Here is a 16,050-nt window from a genome sequence, read left to right as displayed (position 1 = left end):
GTGTCTGGGGGCCTATGGCTGGGAGTGACCGGCTGGCTCCTGAAAAGCTACGATAGGCAGGATGGTGACCAGACCCATGGTGGCACCAGTGCCAAGTTGGGCTGGCTTGATAATACCAAGTGGTTCCTGCGATCGGCCATCAAAAAGTTGGCAGGCGAGTTTTGTTTTCCAAGGAAAAAGTGCCGTTGTTTGTGCCTGGGGCCCTATGGCCTGGAGTGGACGGATGCCTAATTAGAACCCACGATACGCAGGATGGTTCCCAGACCTGAGGTGGCACCAGTGCCAAGTTGGGCTGGTTTGACGGTGCAAAGTGGCTCCTGCAATCTGCCATGCAGAAGCGGGGCAGCTTACTTTTGTTTGCCAGGGAAATGGGCCGAAATATTTGTCTGGGGGCCTCTGGCTGGGGGTGGCCGGCTGGCTCCTGAAAAGCTACGATAGGCAGGATGGTGACCAGACCCATGGTGGCACCAGTGCCAAGTTGGGCTGGTTTGATAGTACCAAGTGGCTCCTGCAATCTGCCATCAAAAAGTTGTCAGGCGAGTTTTGTTTTCCAGGGAAAAGCGCCGTTGTTTGTGTTTGGGGGCCTGTGGGTGGGAGTGGCCGGCTGGCTCCTTAGAATCCACGATACGCAGCATGGTTCCCAGACCCAAGGTGGCACCAGTGCCAAGTCGGGCTGGCTTGATAATACCAAGTGGTTCCTGCAATCGGCCATCAAAAAGTTGGCAGGCGAGTTTTGTTTTCCAGGGAAAAGCGCCGTTGTTTGTGCCTGGGGCCCTATGGCCTGGAGTGGACGGATGGCTAATTAGAATCCACGATACACAGGATGGTTCCCAGACCCATGGTGGCACCAGTGCCAAGTTGGGCTGGTTTGATAGTAACAAGTGGTTCCTGCAATCTGCCATCCAGAAGCGGGGCAGCTTACTTTTGTTTGCCAGGGAAACGGTCCGAGGTTTGTGTCTGGGGGCCTATGGCAGGGAGTGACCGGCTGGCTCCTGAAAAGCTACGATAGGCAGGATGGTGACCAGACCCATGGTGGCACCAGTGCCAAGTTGGGCTGGCTAGATAATACCAAGTGGTTCCTGCAATCGGCCATCAAAAAGTTGGCAGGCGAGTTTTGTTTTCCAGGTAAAAGCGCCGTTGTTTGTGCCTGGGGCCCTATGGCCTGGAGTGGACGGATGGCTAATTAGAATCCACGATACACAGGATGGTTCCCAGACCCATGGTGGCACCAGTGCCAAGTTGGGCTGGTTTGATAGTACCAAGTGGTTCCTGCAATCTGCCATCCAGAAGCGGGGCAGCTTACTTTTGCTTGCCAGGGAAACGGTCCGAGGTTTTTGTCTGGGGGCCTATGGCTGGGAGTGACCGGCTGGCTCCTGAAAAGCTACGATAGGCAGGATGGTGACCAGACCCATGACGGCACCAGTGCCAAGTTGGGCTGGTTTGATAGTACCAAGTGGCTCCTGCAATCTGCCATCAAAAACTTGGCAGGCGAGTTTTGTTTTCCAGGGAAAAGCGCCGTTGTTTGTGTTTGGGGGCCTGTGGCTGGGAGTGGCCGGCTGGCTCCTTAGAATCCACGATACTCAGCATGGTTCGAAGATCAGAGGTGGCACCAGTGCCAAGTTGGGCTGGTTTGATAGTACCAAGTGCGTCCGGGAATCTGCCATCCAGAAGCGGGGCAGCTTACTTTTGTTTGCCAGGGAAACGGGCCGAGGTTTTTGTCTGGGGGCCTATGGCTGGGAGTGACCGGCTGGCTCCTGAAAAGTTACGATAGGCAGGATGGTGACCAGACCCATGGTGGCACCAGTGCCAAGTTGGGCTGGTTTGATAGTACCAAGTGGCTCCTGCAATCTGCCATCAAAAAGTTGGCAGGCGAGTTTTGTTTTCCAGGGAAAAGCGCCGTTGTTTGTGTTTGGGGGCCTGTGGCAGGGAGTGGCCGGCTGGCTCCTTAGAATCCACGATACGCAGGATGGTTCCCAGACCAGTGGTGGCACCAGTGCCAAGTCGGGCTGGTTTGATAGTACCAAGTGCGTCCTGCAATCTGCCATCCAGAAGCGGGGCAGCTTACTTTTGTTTGCCAGGGAAACGGGCCGAGGTATTTGTCTGGGGGCCTATGGCTGGGAGTGACCGGCTGGCTCCTGAAAAGCTACGATAGTCAGGATGGTGACCAGACCCATGGTGGCACCAGTGCCAAGTTGGGCTGGTTTGATAGTACCAAGTGGCTCCTGCAATCTGCCATCAAAAAGTTGGCAGGCGAGTTTTGTTTTCCAGGGAAAAGCGCCGTTGTTTGTGTTTGGGGGCCTGTGGGTGGGAGTGGCCGGCTGGCTCCTTAGAATCCACGATACGCAGGATGGTTCCCAGACCAGTGGTGGCACCAGTGCCAAGTCGGGCTGGTTTGATAGTAACAAGTGCGTCCTACTATCTGCCATCCAGAAGCGGGGCAGCTTACTTTTGTTTGCCAGGGAAACGGGCCGAGCTTTGTGTCTGGGGGCCTATGGCTGGGAGTGACCGGCTGGCTCCTGAAAAGCTACGATAGGCAGGATGGTGACCAGACCCATGGTGGCACCAGTGCCAAGTTGGGCTGGTTTGATAGTACCAAGTGGCTCCTGCAATCTGCCATCAAAAAGTTGTCAGGCGAGTTTTGTTTTCCAGGGAAAAGCGCCGTTGTTTGTGTTTGGGGGCCTGTGGCTGGGAGTGGCCGGCTGGCTAATTAGAATCCACGATACGCAGGATGGTTCCCAGACCAGAGGTGGCAACAGTGACAAGTCGGGCCAGTTTGATGGTGCAAAGTGGCTCCTGCAATCTGCCATCCAGAAGCAGGGCTGCTTACTTTTGTTTGCCAGGGAAAGGAGCCGAGGTTTTTGTCTGGGGGCCTATGGCTGGGAGTGACCAGCTGGCTCCTGAAAAGGTACGATAGGCAGGATGGTTACCAGACCCATGGTGGCACCAGTGCCAAGTTCAGCTGATTTGATAGTACCAAGTGGCTCCTGCAATCTGCCATCAAAAAGTTGGCAGGCGAGTTTTGTTTTCCAGGGAAAAGCGCCGTTGTTTGTGTTTGGGGGCCTGTGGGTGGGAGTGGCCGGATGGCTAATTAGAATCCACGATACGCAGGATGTTTCCCAGACCTAAAGTGGCACCAGTGACAAGTCGGGCCAGTTTGATGGTGCAAAGTTGCTACTGAAATCTGCCATCCAGAAACGGGGCAGCTTACTTTTGTTTGCCAGGGAAACGGGCCAAGGTTTGTGTCTGGGGGCCTATGGCTGTGAGTGACCGGCTAGGTCCTGAAAAGCTACGAGAGGCATGATGGTGACCAGACCCATGGTGGCACCAGTGCCAAGTTGGGCTGGTTTGATAGTACCAAGTGGCTCCTGCAATCTGCCATCAAAAAGTCGGCAAGCGAGTGTTGATTTCCAGGGAAAAGCGCCGTTGTTTGTGTTTGGGGGCCTGTGGCAGGGAGTGGCCGGCTGGCTCCTTAGAATCCACGATACGCAGCATGGTTCCCAGACCCAAGGTGGCACCAGTGCCAAGTCGGGCTGGCTTGATAATACCAAGTGGTTCCTGCAATCGGCCATCAAAAAGTTGGCAGGCGAGTTTTGTTTTCCAGGGAAAAGCGCGGTTGTTTTTGTTTGGGGGCCTATGGGTGGGAGTGGCCGGCTGGCTCCTTAGAATCCACGAGACGCAGGATGGTTCCCAGACCTGAGGTGGCACCAGTGCCAAGTTGGGCTGGTTTGATAGTACCAAGTGCGTCCTGCAATCTGCCATCCAGAAGCGGGGTAGCTTACTTTTGTTTGCCAGGGAAACGGGCCGAGGTTTGTGTCTCGGGGCCTATGGCTGGGAGTGACCGGCTGGCTCCTGAAAAGCTACGATAGGCAGGATGGTGACCAGACCCATGGTGGCACCAGTGCCAAGTTGGGCTGGTTTGATAGTACCAAGTGGCTCCTGCAAACTGCCATCAAAAATTTGGCAGGCGAGTTTGTTTTCCAGGGAAAAGCGCCGTTGTTTGCGCCTGGGGCCCTATGGCCTGGAGTGGACGGATGGCTAATTAGAATCCACGATACACAGGATGGTTCCCAGACCCATGGTGGCACCAGTGCCAACTTGGGCTGGTTTGATAGTAACAAGTGGTTCCTGCATTCTGCCATCCAGAAGCGGGGCAGCTTACTTTTGTTTGCCAGGGAAACGGTCCGAGGATTGTGTCTGGGGGCCTAAGCCTGGAAGTGACCGGCTGGCTCCTGAAAAGCTACGATAGGCATGATGGTGACCAGACCCATGACGGCACCAGTGCCAAGTTGGGCTGGTTTGATAGTACCAAGTGGCTCCTGCAATCTGCCATCAAATGTTTGGCAGGCGAGTTTTGTTTTCCAGGGAAAAGCGACGTTGTTTGTGTTTGGGGGCCTGTGGCTGGGAGTGGCCAGCTGGCTCCTTAGAATCCACGATACTCAGCATGGTTCCCAGACCAGAGGTAGCACCAGTGCCAAGTTGGGCTGGTTTGATTGTAACAAGTGCGTCCTGCAATCTGCCATCCAGAAGCGGGGCAGCTTACTTTTTTTTGCCAGGGAAACGGGCCGAGGTTTGTGTCTGGGGGCCTATGGCTGGGAGTGGCCGGCTGGCTCATGAAAAGCTACGATAGGCAGGATGGTGACCAGACCCATGGTGGCACCAGTGCCAAGTTGGGCTGGTTTGATAGTACCAAGTGGCTCCTGCAATCTGCCATCAAAAAGTCGGCAAGCGAGTGTTGATTTCCAGGGAAAAGCGTCGTTGTTTGTGTTTGGGGGCCTGTGGCTGGGAGTGGCCAGCTGGCTCCTTAGAATCCACGATACGCAGCATGGTTCCCAGACCCAAGGTGGCACCAGTGCCAAGTCGGGCTGGCTTGATAATACCAAGTGGTTCCTGCAATCGGCCATCAAAATGTTCGCAGGCGAGTTTTGTTTTCCAGGGAAAAGCGCCGTTGTTTGTGCCTGGGGCCCTATGGCCTGGAGTGGACGGATGGCTAATTAGAATCCACGATACACAGGATGGTTCCCAGACCCATGGTGGCACCAGTGCCAAGTTGGGCTGGTTTGATAGTAACAAGTGCGTCCGGGAATCTGCCATCCAGAAGCGGGGCAGCTTACTTTTGTTTGCCAGGGAAACGGTCCGAGGTTTGTGTCTGGGGGCCTATGGCTGGGAGTGACCGGCTGGCTCCTGAAAAGCTACGATAGGCAGGATGGTGACCAGACCCATGGTGGCACCAGTGCCAAGTTGGGCTGGCTTGATAATACCAAGTGGTTCCTGCGATCGGCCATCAAAAAGTTGGCAGGCGAGTTTTGTTTTCCAAGGAAAAAGTGCCGTTGTTTGTGCCTGGGGCCCTATGGCCTGGAGTGGACGGATGCCTAATTAGAACCCACGATACGCAGGATGGTTCCCAGACCTGAGGTGGCACCAGTGCCAAGTTGGGCTGGTTTGACGGTGCAAAGTGGCTCCTGCAATCTGCCATGCAGAAGCGGGGCAGCTTACTTTTGTTTGCCAGGGAAATGGGCCGAAATATTTGTCTGGGGGCCTCTGGCTGGGGGTGGCTGGCTGGCTCCTGAAAAGCTACGATAGGCAGGATGGTGACCAGACCCATGGTGGCACCAGTGCCAAGTTGGGCTGGTTTGATAGTACCAAGTGGCTCCTGCAATCTGCCATCAAAAAGTTGTCAGGCGAGTTTTGTTTTCCAGGGAAAAGCGCCGTTGTTTGTGTTTGGGGGCCTGTGGGTGGGAGTGGCCGGCTGGCTCCTTAGAATCCACGATACGCAGCATGGTTCCCAGACCCAAGGTGGCACCAGTGCCAAGTCGGGCTGGCTTGATAATACCAAGTGGTTCCTGCAATCGGCCATCAAAAAGTTGGCAGGCGAGTTTTGTTTTCCAGGGAAAAGCGCCGTTGTTTGTGCCTGGGGCCCTATGGCCTGGAGTGGACGGATGGCTAATTAGAATCCACGATACACAGGATGGTTCCCAGACCCATGGTGGCACCAGTGCCAAGTTGGGCTGGTTTGATAGTAACAAGTGGTTCCTGCAATCTGCCATCCAGAAGCGGGGCAGCTTACTTTTGTTTGCCAGGGAAACGGTCCGAGGTTTGTGTCTGGGGGCCTATGGCAGGGAGTGACCGGCTGGCTCCTGAAAAGCTACGATAGGCAGGATGGTGACCAGACCCATGGTGGCACCAGTGCCAAGTTGGGCTGGCTAGATAATACCAAGTGGTTCCTGCAATCGGCCATCAAAAAGTTGGCAGGCGAGTTTTGTTTTCCAGGTAAAAGCGCCGTTGTTTGTGCCTGGGGCCCTATGGCCTGGAGTGGACGGATGGCTAATTAGAATCCACGATACACAGGATGGTTCCCAGACCCATGGTGGCACCAGTGCCAAGTTGGGCTGGTTTGATAGTAACAAGTGGTTCCTGCAATCTGCCATCCAGAAGCGGGGCAGCTTACTTTTGCTTGCCAGGGAAACGGTCCGAGGTTTTTGTCTGGGGGCCTATGGCTGGGAGTGACCGGCTGGCTCCTGAAAAGCTACGATAGGCAGGATGGTGACCAGACCCATGACGGCACCAGTGCCAAGTTGGGCTGGTTTGATAGTACCAAGTGGCTCCTGCAATCTGCCATCAAAAACTTGGCAGGCGAGTTTTGTTTTCCAGGGAAAAGCGCCGTTGTTTGTGTTTGGGGGCCTGTGGCTGGGAGTGGCCGGCTGGCTCCTTAGAATCCACGATACTCAGCATGGTTCGAAGATCAGAGGTGGCACCAGTGCCAAGTTGGGCTGGTTTGATAGTACCAAGTGCGTCCGGGAATCTGCCATCCAGAAGCGGGGCAGCTTACTTTTGTTTGCCAGGGAAACGGGCCGAGGTTTTTGTCTGGGGGCCTATGGCTGGGAGTGACCGGCTGGCTCCTGAAAAGTTACGATAGGCAGGATGGTGACCAGACCCATGGTGGCACCAGTGCCAAGTTGGGCTGGTTTGATAGTACCAAGTGGCTCCTGCAATCTGCCATCAAAAAGTTGGCAGGCGAGTTTTGTTTTCCAGGGAAAAGCGCCGTTGTTTGTGTTTGGGGGCCTGTGGCAGGGAGTGGCCGGCTGGCTCCTTAGAATCCACGATACGCAGGATGGTTCCCAGACCAGTGGTGGCACCAGTGCCAAGTCGGGCTGGTTTGATAGTACCAAGTGCGTCCTGCAATCTGCCATCCAGAAGCGGGGCAGCTTACTTTTGTTTGCCAGGGAAACGGGCCGAGGTATTTGTCTGGGGGCCTATGGCTGGGAGTGACCGGCTGGCTCCTGAAAAGCTACGATAGTCAGGATGGTGACCAGACCCATGGTGGCACCAGTGCCAAGTTGGGCTGGTTTGATAGTACCAAGTGGCTCCTGCAATCTGCCATCAAAAAGTTGGCAGGCGAGTTTTGTTTTCCAGGGAAAAGCGCCGTTGTTTGTGTTTGGGGGCCTGTGGGTGGGAGTGGCCGGCTGGCTCCTTAGAATCCACGATACGCAGGATGGTTCCCAGACCAGTGGTGGCACCAGTGCCAAGTCGGGCTGGTTTGATAGTAACAAGTGCGTCCTACTATCTGCCATCCAGAAGCGGGGCAGCTTACTTTTGTTTGCCAGGGAAACGGGCCGAGCTTTGTGTCTGGGGGCCTATGGCTGGGAGTGACCGGCTGGCTCCTGAAAAGCTACGATAGGCAGGATGGTGACCAGACCCATGGTGGCACCAGTGCCAAGTTGGGCTGGTTTGATAGTACCAAGTGGCTCCTGCAATCTGCCATCAAAAAGTTGTCAGGCGAGTTTTGTTTTCCAGGGAAAAGCGCCGTTGTTTGTGTTTGGGGGCCTGTGGCTGGGAGTGGCCGGCTGGCTAATTAGAATCCACGATACGCAGGATGGTTCCCAGACCAGAGGTGGCAACAGTGACAAGTCGGGCCAGTTTGATGGTGCAAAGTGGCTCCTGCAATCTGCCATCCAGAAGCAGGGCTGCTTACTTTTGTTTGCCAGGGAAAGGAGCCGAGGTTTTTGTCTGGGGGCCTATGGCTGGGAGTGACCAGCTGGCTCCTGAAAAGGTACGATAGGCAGGATGGTTACCAGACCCATGGTGGCACCAGTGCCAAGTTCAGCTGATTTGATAGTACCAAGTGGCTCCTGCAATCTGCCATCAAAAAGTTGGCAGGCGAGTTTTGTTTTCCAGGGAAAAGCGCCGTTGTTTGTGTTTGGGGGCCTGTGGGTGGGAGTGGCCGGATGGCTAATTAGAATCCACGATACGCAGGATGTTTCCCAGACCTAAAGTGGCACCAGTGACAAGTCGGGCCAGTTTGATGGTGCAAAGTTGCTACTGAAATCTGCCATCCAGAAACGGGGCAGCTTACTTTTGTTTGCCAGGGAAACGGGCCAAGGTTTGTGTCTGGGGGCCTATGGCTGTGAGTGACCGGCTAGGTCCTGAAAAGCTACGAGAGGCATGATGGTGACCAGACCCATGGTGGCACCAGTGCCAAGTTGGGCTGGTTTGATAGTACCAAGTGGCTCCTGCAATCTGCCATCAAAAAGTCGGCAAGCGAGTGTTGATTTCCAGGGAAAAGCGCCGTTGTTTGTGTTTGGGGTCCTGTGGCAGGGAGTGGCCGGCTGGCTCCTTAGAATCCACGATACGCAGCATGGTTCCCAGACCCAAGGTGGCACCAGTGCCAAGTCGGGCTGGCTTGATAATACCAAGTGGTTCCTGCAATCTGCCATCAAAAAGTTGGCAGGCGAGTTTTGTTTTCCAGGGAAAAGCGCGGTTGTTTTTGTTTGGGGGCCTATGGGTGGGAGTGGCCGGCTGGCTCCTTAGAATCCACGAGACGCAGGATGGTTCACAGACCTGAGGTGGCACCAGTGCCAAGTTGGGCTGGTTTGATAGTACCAAGTGCGTCCTGCAATCTGCCATCCAGAAGCGGGGTAGCTTACTTTTGTTTGCCAGGGAAACGGGCCGAGGTTTGTGTCTGGGGGCCTATGGCGGGGAGTGACCGGCTGGCTCCTGAAAAGCTACGATAGGCAGAATGGTGACCAGACCCATGGTGGCACCTGTGCCAAGTTGGGCGGGTTTGATAGTACCAAGTGGCTCCTGCAATCTGCCATCAAAATCTTGGCAGGCGAGTTTTGTTTTCCAGGGAAAAGCGCCGTTGTTTGTGTTTGGGGGCCTGTGGCTGGGAGTGGCCGGCTGGCTCCTTAGAATCCACGATACTCAGCATGGTTCCCAGACCAGAGGTGGCACCAGTGCCAAGTTGGGCTGGTTTGATTGTAACAAGTGCGTCCGGGAATCTGCCATCCAGAAGCGGGGCAGCTTACTTTTGTTTGCCAGGGAAACGGGCCGAGGTTTGTGTCTGGGGGCCTATGGCTGGGAGTGGCCGGCTGGCTCCTGAAAAGCTACGATAGGCAGGATGGTGACCAGACCCATGGTGGCACCAGTGCCAAGTTGGGCTGGTTTGATAGTACCAAGTGGCTCCTGCAATCTGCCATCTAAAAGTTGGCAGGAGAGTTTTGTTTTCCAGGGAAAAGCGCCCTTGTTTGTGTTTGGGGGCCTGTGGCTGGGAGTGGCCGGCTGGCTCCTTAGAATCCACGATACGCAGGATGTTTCCCAGACCCAAGTTGGCACCAGTACCAAGTAGGGCTGGTTTGATACTACCAAGTGGCTCCTGCAATCTGCCATCCAGAAGCGGGGCAGCTTACTTTTGTTTGCCAGGGAAACGGGCCGAGGTTTGGGTCTGGGGGCCTATGGCTGGGAGTGACCGGCTGGCTCCTGAAAAGCTACGATAGGCAGGATGTTGACCAGACCCATGGTGGCACCAGTGCCAAGTTGGGCTGATTTGATAGTACCAAGTGGCTCCTGCAATCTGCCATCAAAAAGTTGGCAGGCGAATTTTGTTTTCCAGGGAAAAGCGCCGTTGTTTGTATTTGGGGGCCTGTGGCAGGGAGTGGCCGGCTGGCTCCTGAAAAGCTACGATAGGCAGGATGGTGACCAGACCCATGGTGGCACCAGTGCCAAGTTGGGCTGGATTATAGTACCAAGTGGCTCCGGCAATCTGCCATCAAAAAGATGGCAGACGAGTTTTGTTTTCCAGGGAAAAGCGCCGTTGTTTGTGTTTGGGGGCCTGTGCCTGGGAGTGGACGGATGGCTAATTAGAATCTACGATACGCAGGATGGTTCCCAGACCAGAGGTGGCACCAGTGCCAAGTCGGGTGGTTTGATAGTAGCAAGTGGCTCCTGCAATCTGCCATCCAGAAGCGGGACAGCTTACTTTTGTTTGTCAGGGAAACCGGCCGAGGTTTGTGTCTGTGGGCCTACGGCTGGGAGTGACCGGCTGGCTCCTGAAAAGCTACGATAGGCAGGATGGTGACCAGACCCATGGTGGCACCAGTGCCAAGTTGGGCTGGTTTGATAGTACCAAGTGGCTCCTGCAATCTGCCATCAAAAAGTTGGCAGGCAAGTTTTGTTTTCCAGGGAAAAGCGCCGTTGTTTTTGTTTGGGGGCCTATGGCTGGGAGTGGCCGGCTGGCTCCTTAGAATCCACGATACGCAGGATGGTTCCCAGACCTGAGGTGGCACCAGTGCCAAGTTGGGCTGGTTTGATAGTACCAAGTGCGTCCTGCAATCTGCCATCCAGAAGCGGGGTAGCTTACTTTTGTTTGCCAGGGAAACGGGCCGAGGTTTGTGTCTGGGGGCCTATGGCTGGGAGTGACCGGCTGGCTCCTGAAAAGCTACGATAGGCAGGATGGTTCCCAGACCCATGGTGGCACCAGTGCCAAGTTGGGCTGGTTTGATAGTACCAAGTGGCTCCTGCAATCTGCCATCAAAAAGTTGTCAGGCGAGTTTTGTTTTCCAGGGAAAAGCGCCGTTGTTTGTGTTTGGGTGCCTGTGGCTGGGAGTGGCCGGCTGGCTCCTTAGAATCCACGATACGCAGGATGGTTCCCAGACCAGAGGTGGCAGCAATGCCAAGTCGGGCTGGTTTGATGGTGAAAAGTGGCTCCTGCAATCTGCCATCCAGAAGCGGGATAACCTACTTTTGTTTGCCACGGAAACGGGCCGAGCTTTGTGTCTGGGGGCCTATGGCTGGGAGTGACCGGCTGGCTCCTGAAAAGCTACGATAGGCAGGATGGTGACCAGACCCATGACGGCACCAGTGTCAAGTTGGGCTGGTTTGATAGTACCAAGGGGCTCCGGGAATCTGCCATCAAAATTTGGCAGGCGAGTTTTGTTGTCCAGGGAAAAGCGCCGTTGTTTGTGTCTGGGGGCCTGTGGCTGGGAGTGACCGGCTGGCTCTTTAGAATCCACGATACGCAGGATGGTTCCCAGACCAGAGGTGGCACCAGTGCCAAGATGGGCTGGTTTGATAGTACCAAGTGGCTCCTGCAATCTGCCATCAAAAAGCGGGGCAGCTTGCTTTTGTTTGCCAGGGAAACGGGTCGAGCTTTGTGCCAGGGGGCCTATGGCTGGGAGTGACCGGCTGGCTCCTGATAAGCTACGATAGGCAGGATGGTGACCAGACCCATGGTGGCACCAGTGCCAAGTAGGGCTGGTTTGATAGTACCAAGTGGCTCCTGCAATCTGCCATCAAAATTTAGCAGGCAAGTTTTGTTTTCCAGGGAAAAGCGCCGTTGTTTTTTTTTGGGGGCCTATGGCTGGGAGTGGCCGGCTGGCTCCTTAGAATCCACGATACGCAGGATGGTTCCCAGACCTGAGGTGGCACCAGTGCCAAGTCGGGCTGGTTTGATAGTACCAAGTGGCTCCTGCAATCTGCCATCCAGAAGCGGGGTAGCTTACTTTTGTTTGCCAGGGAAACGGGCCGAGGTTTGTGTCTCGGGGCCTATGGCTGGGAGTGACCGGCTGGCTCCTGAAAAGCTACGATAGGCAGGATGGTGACCAGACCCATGGTGGCACCAGTGCCAAGTTGGGCTGGTTTGATAGTACCAAGTGGCTCCTGCAATCTACCATCAAAAACTTGGCAGGCGAGTTTTGTTTTCCAGGAAATAGCCCTGTGGTTTTGTTTGGGGGCCTGTGGCTGGGAGCGACCGGCTGGCTCCTTAGAATCCACGATACGCAGGATGGTTCCCAGACCAGTGGTGGCACCAGTGCCAAGTTGGGCTGGTTTGATAGTACCAAGTGGTTCCTGCCATCTGCCATCCAGAAGCGGGGCAGCTTACTTTTGTTTTCCAGGGAAACGGGCCGAGGTTTTTGTCTGGGGGCCTATGGCTGGGAGTGACCGGCTGGCTCGTGAAAAGCTACGATAGGCAGGATGGTGACCAGACCCATGACGGCACCAGTGCCAAGTTGGGCTGGTTTGATAGTACCAAGTGGCTCCTGCAATCTGCCATCAAAAACTTGGCAGGCGAGTTTTGTTTTCCAGGGAAAAGCGCCGTTGTTTGTGTTTGGGGGCCTGTGGCTGGGAGTGGCCGGCTGGCTCCTTAGAATCCACGATACTCAGCATGGTTCCCAGATTAGAGGTGGCACCAGTGCCAAGTTGGGCTGGTTTGATAGTACCAAGTGCGTCCGGGAATCTGCCATCCAGAAGCGGGGCAGCTTACTTTTGTTTGCCAGGGAAACGGGCCGAGGTTTTTGTCTGGGGGCCTATGGCTGGGAGTGACCGGCTGGCTCCTGAAAAGTTACGATAGGCAGGATGGTGACCAGACCCATGGTGGCACCAGTGCCAAGTTGGGCTGGTTTGATAGTACCAAGTGGCTCCTGCAATCTGCCATCAAAAAGTTGGCAGGCGAGTTTGTTTTCCAGGGAAAAGCGCCGTTGTTTGTGTTTGGGGGCCTGTGGCAGGGAGTGGCCGGCTGGCTCCTTAGAATCCACGATACGCAGGATGGTTCCCAGACCCAAGGTGGCACCAGTGCCAAGTTGGGCTGGTTTGATAGTAACAAGTGCGTCCTACTATCTGCCATCCAGAAGCGGGGCAGCTTACTTTTGTTTGCCAGGGAAACGGGCCGAGCTTTGTGTCTGGGGGCCTATGGCTGGGAGTGACCGGCTGGCTCCTGAAAAGCTACGATAGTCAGGATGGTGACCAGACCCATGGTGGCACCAGTGCCAAGTTGGGCTGGTTTGATAGTACCAAGTGGCTCCTGCAATCTGCCATCAAAAAGTTGTCAGGCGAGTTTTGTTTTCCAGGGAAAAGCGCCGTTGTTTGTGTTTGGGGGCCTGTGCCTGGGAGTGGCCGGCTGGCTAATTAGAATCCACGATACGCAGGATGGTTCCCAGACCAGAGGTGGCAACAGTGACAAGTCGGGCCAGTTTGATGGTGCAAAGTGGCTCCTGCAATCTGCCATCCAGAAGCAGGGCTGCTTACTTTTGTTTGCCAGGGAAAGGAGCCGAGGTTTTTGTCTGGGGGCCTATGGCTGGGAGTGACCAGCTGGCTCCTGAAAAGGTACGATAGGCAGTATGGTTACCAGACCCATGGTGGCACCACTGCCAAGTTCGGCTGATTTGATAGTACCAAGTGGCTCCTGCAATCTGCCATCAAAATGTTGGTAGGCGAGTTTTGTTTTCCAGGGAAAAGCGCCGTTGTTTGTGTTTGGGGGCCTGTGGCTGGGAGTGGCCGGCTGGCTCCTTAGAATCCACGATACGCAGGATGTTTCCCAGACCCAAGTTGGCACCAGTACCAAGTAGGGCTGGTTTGATACTACCAAGTGGCTCCTGCAATCTGCCATCCAGAAGCGGGGCAGCTTACTTTTGTTTGCCAGGGAAACGGGCCGAGGTTTGGGTCTGAGGGCCTATGGCTGGGAGTGACCGGCTGGCTCCTGAAAAGCTACGATAGGCAGGATGTTGACCAGACCCATGGTGGCACCAGTGCCAAGTTGGGCTGATTTGATAGTACCAAGTGGCTCCTGCAATCTGCCATCAAAAAGTTGGCAGGCGAATTTTGTTTTCCAGGGAAAAGCGCCGTTGTTTGTGTTTGGGGGCCTGTGGCAGGGAGTGGCCGGCTGGCTCCTGAAAAGCTACGATAGGCAGGATGGTGACCAGACCCATGGTGGCACCAGTGCCAAGTTGGGCTGGTTTGATAGTACCAAGTGGCTCCGGCAATCTGCCATCAAAAAGATGGCAGACGAGTTTTGTTTTCCAGGGAAAAGCGCCGTTGTTTGTGTTTGGGGGCCTGTGCCTGGGAGTGGACGGATGGCTAATTAGAATCTACGATACGCAGGATGGTTCCCAGACCAGAGGTGGCACCAGTGCCAAGTCGGGTGGTTTGATAGTAGCAAGTGGCTCCTGCAATCTGCCATCCAGAAGCGGGACAGCTTACTTTTGTTTGTCAGGGAAACGGGCCGAGTTTTGTGTCTGTGGGCCTATGGCTGGGAGTGACCGGCTGGCTCCTGGAAAGCTACGATAGGCAGGATGGTGACCAGACCCATGGTGGCACCAGTGCCAAGTTGGGCTGGTTTGATAGTACCAAGTGGCTCCTGCAATCTGCCATCCAGAAGCGGGGCAGCTGAGTTTTGTTTGCCAGAGAAAAGGCCCGTGGGTTGTGTTTGGGGGCATATGGCTGGGAGTGGCCACCTGGCTCCTTAAAATGCACGATACGCCGCATGGTAACCAGGCGCAAGGTGGCACCAGTGCCAAGTCAGGCTGTTTTTGTAGTACCCAGTGGCTCCTGCAATTTGCCATCCAGAAGCGGGGCAGTTGAATTTTGTTTGCTAGAGAAAAGGGCTGTGGTTTGTGTTTGGGGGCCTACGGCTGAGAGTGGCCGGCTGGCCCCTGAAAATCAACGATAGGCAGGATGGTTCCCAGATCCAAGGTGGCACCAGTGCCAAGTAAGGCTGGTTGTAGGGTTCAAAGTGACTCCTGCAATCTGCCATCCAGAAGCGGGACAGCTGAGTTTTTTTTGCCAGAGAAAATGTCCATGGTTTCTTTTTGGGGCATACGGCTGGGAATTGCCGGCTGGCTCCTTAAAATGCTCGATACGCAGGATGGTTCCCAGAGCCAAGGTGGCACCACTGCCAAGTCGGGCTCTTTTTGTAGTACCAAGTGCGTCCTGCAATTTGCCATCCAGAAGAGGGGCAGTTGAGTTTTGTTTGCCAGAGAAAAGGGCCGAGGTTTGTGTTTGGGGGCATATGGCTGGGAATGACCGGCTGGCCCCTGAAAATCCACGATACGCCGGATGGTTCCCAGATCCAAGGTGGTACCATTACCAAGTCGGGCTGGTTTGATAGTCCCAAGTGGCTCCTGCAAACTGCCATCCAGAAGCGGGGCAGCTGAGTTTTGTTTGCCAGGGAAATGGGCCTTTGTTTGTGTTTGGGGGCCTGTGGCTGGGAGTGTTCGGCTGGTTCCTGAATATGTACGATACGTAGGATTGTTCCGAGATCCAAGTTGGCAGCAGTGCCATGTTGTGCTGGTGTGATAGTCCCAAGTGGCTCCTGCAATCTGCCATCCAGAAGTGGGGCAGTTGATTTTTGTTTGCCAGAGAAAAGGTCCGTGGTTTGTTTTTGGGGGCATATGGCTGAGAGTGGCTGGCTGGCCCCTGAAAATCCACGATACACAGGATGGTTCCCAGATCCAAGGTGGCACCTGTGCCAAGTCGGGCTGATTTGATAGTACTAAGTAGCTCCTGCAATCTGCCATCCAGAAGCGGGGCAGCTTACTTTTGTTTGCCAGGGAAACGGGCCGAGTTTTGTGTCTCGGGGCCTATGGCTGAGAGTGACCGGCTGGCTCATGAAAAGCTACAATAGGCAGGATGGTGACCAGACCCATGGTGGCACCAGTGCCAAGTTGGGCTGGTTTGATAGTACCAAGTGGTTCCTGCAATCTGCCATCCAGAAGCAGGGCAGCTGAGTTTTGTTTTCCAGGGAAAAGCGCCGTTGTTTGTGTCTGCGGGCCTGTGGCTGGAGTGGCCGGCTGGCTCCTTTCAACACACGATACGCCGGATGGTTCCCAGACCCAAGGTGGCACCAGTGCCAGGTTGGGCTGGTTTGATAGTACCAAGTGCTTCCTGCAATCTGCCATCAAAATGTTGGCAGGCGAGTTTTGTTTTCCAGGGAAAAGCGCCGTTCTTTGTGTTTGGGGGCCTGTGGCTGGGAGTGGCCGTCTTGCTAATTGTAATCCACGATAC

Source organism: Melospiza melodia, chromosome 3 (assembly GCF_035770615.1).
Source record: "Melospiza melodia melodia isolate bMelMel2 chromosome 3, bMelMel2.pri, whole genome shotgun sequence".
In the NCBI taxonomy this organism is placed as follows: Eukaryota; Metazoa; Chordata; class Aves; order Passeriformes; family Passerellidae; genus Melospiza; species Melospiza melodia.
Note: the sequence above shows the minus strand (reverse complement) of the source record.